The sequence below is a fragment of the Triticum dicoccoides genome, chromosome 2A (assembly GCF_002162155.2).
Source record: "Triticum dicoccoides isolate Atlit2015 ecotype Zavitan chromosome 2A, WEW_v2.0, whole genome shotgun sequence".
NCBI lineage: Eukaryota > Viridiplantae > Streptophyta > Magnoliopsida > Poales > Poaceae > Triticum > Triticum dicoccoides.
Genome location: NC_041382.1, coordinates 73,180,232 through 73,186,692, shown reverse-complemented (window position 1 = coordinate 73,186,692; position 6,461 = coordinate 73,180,232).

The window sequence follows — 6,461 nt, the reverse complement described above, 5'->3', positions numbered from 1 at the left end:
AGTCTTTTTAGCAGTAGCAGTAGTATATGGACTCATGCTCTTGTAAGATTGAACTGATTTGGTCTTTCTCTAATGGAAATATAAAAAAAGCGTTACTATAGTAGAAGTCTTTAATTAGGGCCTGTTTGGTTCCAATAAGTCATCTGACTTATAAGTCAGGTGATTTAAAACCAGTGACTTATGGTGGAACGGCTATTGTCTGATGCTGAGTCAGAGTCCAGCTCCAAAGATGCAAAGCTTTTTTTTGGCGGGACTAAACATGCAAGAGATTGTCACGGTCGGTTTGACATGTTAGGGCATCTTCATCGACCCTAAATCGCCCGCATATGTCTGAACCACGAAAATCATCCAACACGATCTTGTATTGATCCATTCGGCGGTTCACACGCATTTTCTCCCTTAAAATGAAGACAAAGTGGTTTTGCGAGAATCCGGACAACAGCCACGTTGAACTCTATTCAAGGCCCACTAAATTCGCCTTTCCGGTCTCATTTTCTTTCACTCCGCTACTTCTCTCGCTTGCTTTACATCCGCATCCTCCATCTTTGCTGCCACCGCTATACCTCTTCAGCTGCCGCATAGACATTTTCGGACGTTCCCATCACTGATATGCCCGCTGGCCTTTTATGACAGTGTTGTGCACCCTGGAGCCGTTAGTACCCAAGTACAATCTGCCACCCTGTCGACGACTTCCATGACAACCATCATGCCCGGCAGGTGTTCTCTCAAATGTCATTGAGCTTGTTTTCGAATGACATGTCCTTTTTGCAGAGTAAGAAGGATGGCGGGGTACTCGACCATGGAGGATGAGTTATTGTGCGATGCGTGGTTGGCCATATCCGCGAACTTCATAGGCATGAGGAGTGGGGGACCTTCTGACAGTAATTGCATGAATCTTTTCACGCACGAAAAGCATATTACGCCCTACGACATGCACATCATCTAAAAACGCCATGTGAGGTCATTGGCGTATCGATGGTACGTCATTCAGACCTTCGACACCAACTTTTGTGGCGTGGTTGCTCAGTTGGAGGTAATGTTGCCATTGCACGTGGCAGAGGAGGAGATCATAAATTTTGTTTCTTCTTACTCAACTTGTTGATTGAATCATTCATTCACTCAATGTTGCTTTACACATTGTGTAGCCCGTATGCGCTGCCGTGATGTACCACAGGAACAAGGGACGGCCATTTACCTACACACTGTTAGATGAAGATGAAGGAGCAGTATGTATGAAACGACATGATCCGTTGAAAAACTTGTTGGGCATCGAATTTAAGACATTGTTGTATTAGACTTCTTTGCATGCTGTATATGGATGATTTATATGCTATTTAATTTTTGAACTTTGATGAATATCAGCCGGTTTACATGAGTTTCGTCCGCTAAGTCGAAATACAGCATAAAATTTATGCGGACAAAGTTGGATGGATGGCTCCTACATCCATGTCCATGGACTGGTGCAAATTTGCGGGTCAGCGATGCCCTAATAGTTACCAAATTCCATACGAGCGACTTAAATCACGGTCACGGACGCGTCGATCGAGCCATCGACCAGAGCTTGGGTGCGCAGCGTACGTAGGTCGTCGCCGCCGCGCTGATTCATCAAGTAGCTAGCTAGGTTTCGACTTCGATTGATCGACGATGGTGTCTACGTCGTCCTCCCCCGCGGGCCCCGCCGAAGCCGACTCCCCGGTCGTCCACGTCGCCTTCAGCAGCGGCGCCTCCCACTTCGTCGCGTGCACGGCCACCGGGTTCCACGTCTTCTCCTGCGACGAGTCGGTCGAGCGCGTCCGCTGCAAGTCCATCGCCGAGGTCTCGGACGGCGCCGAGGTGACCTCCGCCGAGATGCTCACGTGGTCGCGCCTGGCCGTCGTGGCCCGGAAGACGGGCGGCGCCGAGCACGAGGCGATCTACTTCTTTGACGAGGAGAGCAAGAGGACGATACGCATCAGCTCGGCCAAGACCCCCGGCCTCGGTGTCGTGGGCGGGATCCGCCTTCTCGGGGACCACGCGGTCATCGCCGGCAAGGAGATGGCGATGCTGGTCGTCAGGGGCGACATCAAGAACTCGGAGCTGGTCGCGACGGGCCCGAACCCGCTGGGGCTGTGCGCGCTGGCGGTTGACCGCCGGGCGGCGACGTTCGTGTACGCCCTGCCGCTGCCGGAGCAGGGCGCGGTGCAGGTCCGCCGGGGCGGCCATCCCGGCAGCGTCGACGTGCGCGCGCACGCGTCGAGCCTGTCGTGCATCGCGCTCTCCCGCGACGGCCGGCTGCTCGCCACGGCCAGCTCCAAGGGCACGCTCGTGCGCATCTTCAGCAGCGACGACGGCACCAAGCTCCAAGAGGCATCCACCGTTTCTACTTGTCACTACAATTCTTGTCTGAGTTTTTCACATTGTTTTTCCGTGTACATCGTCCTCATGTTCGACCGTGTTCTTGCCCTGCTACTTGTTGCAGCTAAGAAGAGGCATCGACAGAGCAGGCATCCACTGCATCACCTTCTCGCCGGACTCCAGATGGCTGGCCGTCACCAGCAACAAGGGGACGGTGCACGTGTTCCCCGTCGACAAGGCGACCTCGACAACAACGGAGGGCGGCGATGGCGATGCCCTCCCGGCGCCGCCAGCAGCCGCGGCGTCTACTCCTGCACCGGCAACAGCCAAGCAGGGATCATCTCTGCTACCATCATTCTTGAAAGGTGCAACACTGATTCTCCTACAGTACCATGACTTCAAATAGTAGTCTCGACTCTCAAAACTCAAAAGCTAAAGCAAGTGTTCTCTGCGTGCATCTTGTGCAGGCTACCTGCCGAGCTACTTCAGTTTAGAGCGGTCGCTGGCCCAGGTCCGGCTCCGCGAAGGCGTCGAGTACACGGTGGAGTTCTGGCGGCAAGACCCCAACATCATCCTCATCGCCGGCACGGACGGAAGGTGCGCGTGTGTGTGTCCCCAGCTTACTTCTCGTTTTTTCTTCCTATTAGAACTGATGAATGTTGGCATGGCGCGCTCGATCGCTGATCTTTTTTATCGCTCCGAATGGTTTGTGCGTGCAGCTTCTACCGGTGCCGTTTCGACCCCACGAACGCGGGCGAGATGAAGCAGCTGGACTGCAAGAGATTCATGAAGATCAAAGGAGAGTGAGGGCGGCTAGAGAGATCGGAACCCTAGCTGCTGCTTCTTGTTGATCCGAGCTGAATCAGTGGACGTAATCTTCTTGTTGATTTCTTTTTGCTACCAGTTCCTTGATTGCAATTTTTTGATGGTAGCTTATCAAGCTGACCCTCTTTGCAGTAGTTTGTATCTAGGTGAACCGCGTGGTTCCTTTAATGGAAATCGGAAGGAGAGGCCATTCTTATGTTAAATAAAAAGCTTATCAAGCTGACCGCTTGGTCTTTTGTTATCAATTTCACAACAGTATTATTGATTCACTAGCTAATTAATTGGCTATGCGGTGCAAAGGGGCATACATTTTGTAATGATCCTTGTTTTTCAAAAAAAAAATCTAATGGTTCTTTCGTCAAACGCTCGATGATATTTTTCATATTTAGGACGTGTTCTGAGAGCAACTCCAACAGGCACCCAAAAAGAGCTTCGCGCACTAAAAGTTTAGTTTTTTGGACGCCGGGCAGCTCCAGCAGAAGCTGTAGCGCTAAAAGTTTTTGAGCGCGCGCTGAAAAACGTTATCGCGCGCAGCATATTTTGGGCGCCGGATTGCGCAAGCTTCACAATTTGCACTGTCTGCTTTTTGGGCGCGCGTTTTTGGCGCCTGCCAAAGCAAAGTTGGTACCGGCGCATTAAAAATATTACAGTGACGCGCTATAACGTTTATTGGGCGCGGAATTTTTGTGCGGCGGTTGGAGATGCTTTGAAGTCCTCCAAGCTTCCCAAACTCCACGGATTTAGGGCGTGGTTTGGGGCCGTTCCTACCTTTTCCTAGCCCGGCAGACTTGCTGGGCGCTAGTTTGGGCCCGCAAGAGGCAGCCCACTTCGGGCCAGCCTGTACAAAGGCCGAACTATGGCTGCCATGGCAGATCTCTCCATCGAGCTGAAAGAACGATGAGGCGAGGAGGCGGGCTCCTTTAATAGTAAAATTTATTTATTTTATGAAGTTGGTCGGGCTATTAGAGGAAAATAATAATATCATACATGCACCAAACGCAAAGAAGGCCGAGAACATAGGGCACTCGTGTTACGACCTTCTAAAAAGCCCATTAAATAGCATCGTGCATGCACCAAACGCCAAGAAGGCCGAGAACTAGGGTGCGCATATGCTACGTCTCAAAATTCCGGTGTGCACATGACGAGTGGATGATTTTTGGGTATGGGGCGAGGAGTCGAGAGGAAACTTCACAGTTAATTCGGCATATCGTATGCTGGTTCGCACCAAGTTCAACAGAGAGGGTTGGATCGAGGAGCGACGGGGATCTTCAAGTATAGAGGCAGAAGGGAAAGAATGGAAATCCTTATGGAAGCTCCAGATCCTGTTCAAAGTAAAAGTGTTCTTATGGTGTTTGGCCCGACATTCCATGCCAACGAGGGAGCTTCTGCACCGATGCAACATGGCTACCTCAGCCTCATGTAATTTGTGCGGAGTTCATGACTCTTGGCGACATGCACTCTTTGATTGCCCCATGTCTCGGAGCACCTGGGCTTTGTCTTCGTACATGATCTTGGATCATCTTAGTTCAAACAAGACGAAGTGTGCAAGGAAGTGGATCTTTGAAGCGCAAAAGGCACTATCTGATGAGGAGTTTATCAGATTGGGAGTTTCACTTTGGGCCATTTGGGGAGCCCGCCGGAAAGCTATCTATGAAGATATTCATAAAAGCCCGGATGCAATTCACAGTTTCATCAATTCCTATTTAGATGAAACAAAAGTTATGGTGCCAAACAAAGGGAGTAGAAGCAGCATAAGGGTGCGGCCAACTGGCTGGATTGCACCGCCGGAGAACTTCTCAAAGCTCAATGTAGATGCTACATTACATCGCCAAGGGCATGTTGGAGCTGTGGGGGGTTATCTGTCGTGACCGAGCGGGTGTATTTCTTGGAGCATCTGCTATGGTGTACAACAATGGTGATCCGACTACTTTGGAGGCGATGGCCATTCGTGAGGGGTTGGACCTGGCTACAGATTTGCATATCCAGCAGATACAACTCGCATCAGACTACAAGGGAGTAATTGGAGAAACTCAGAGTGGAAGTGGAGCTACTTACGGGGCAATCATCAAGGAGATCAAGCAACAACAATCTACTTTTATTTCTTGTAAGTTAGTTCACGAATTTAGGAGCTCAAATATTGAGACTCACAACTTAGCGAGGCATGCTTTAACTTTGGGACCTGACTGCCATGTTTGGTTTGGCCAGCCCGTGGGGATTCCGTTCGTCCATGTGAACATTGTGATGGTTTGAAATAAAAGTCTCGCAAGGTTATCTAAAAAAAATGCTACGTCTCGACATGTCGCCTAAAGGGGCACAACCGGTCGGCGGCCTAGTAGAAGGGTTTAGGCGGTATGTCGCTATGTTCAAGTAATTTTTTTTGGAACTCATACAATTCGTTGATTTTGGGGGAGCCCTTTTTAATTTCGAATTTTTAGTTTTTTTTCCTTTTCCTTTTCTTATTTCTTATTTTTCCTTTCTTTTTCATTTACTTTCCCATTTCTTTTTTCTTTTTTCCGTTCTTTGTCATTTAGTTTTCCATTTATTTTCTCTTGGTTTCCTTTTCCATTTCTTTTATTTTTATTCTTCATTTTATGTGTTTCAATTTATTTTCTAAAAATACATAATTCTATAATATATTGCTTATAAACACATCAATACTCTGTTAGAAGGTTTGAATAGCCGGAAAGTACATGAATATTTTTGGAAAAAGCACAAATATTTTTAAACATTTAACATGTATTAAAGAAATATTCAGCGCATATTAAATAAATCATCATGTTTTTAAAAGGCGTACATTGTGCATTAAGAAAAATACTTCTATACCATTTTTTTGCGGGAGAAATACTTGTATTGCTCAATCACAATGTATTTAAAGTCTTCGTTGACAATCTCAAAAACATCATCAGGACCAGGATACACTACTTCACTACCTAACCACGTCATAGTCCGCCCATCTACTCTAGCAAAATCTAGCTCACATGTGCCTCACACACAGTACACTTGTACTGCACAAATACAGATGTAAAGCACAAGTACTCCCTCCTGTCTTTTTAACTCCCCATATTAGATTTATGCCAAGTCAAACCTTGCAAAGTTTGACCAAATTTATATTAAAAAATATCAACATCTACTATACCAAATATATCTACTACTACATTTCATAATGAATCTAACAATATTGACTTGACATTGTGAATGTTAATACTTTTTTTTATAAGTTTAGTCAAAGTAGAGATACTTTGACTTCGGACAAAACTTATATGTAGACTAAAAAGGACCGGATGGAGTACCTGAGAAAACCG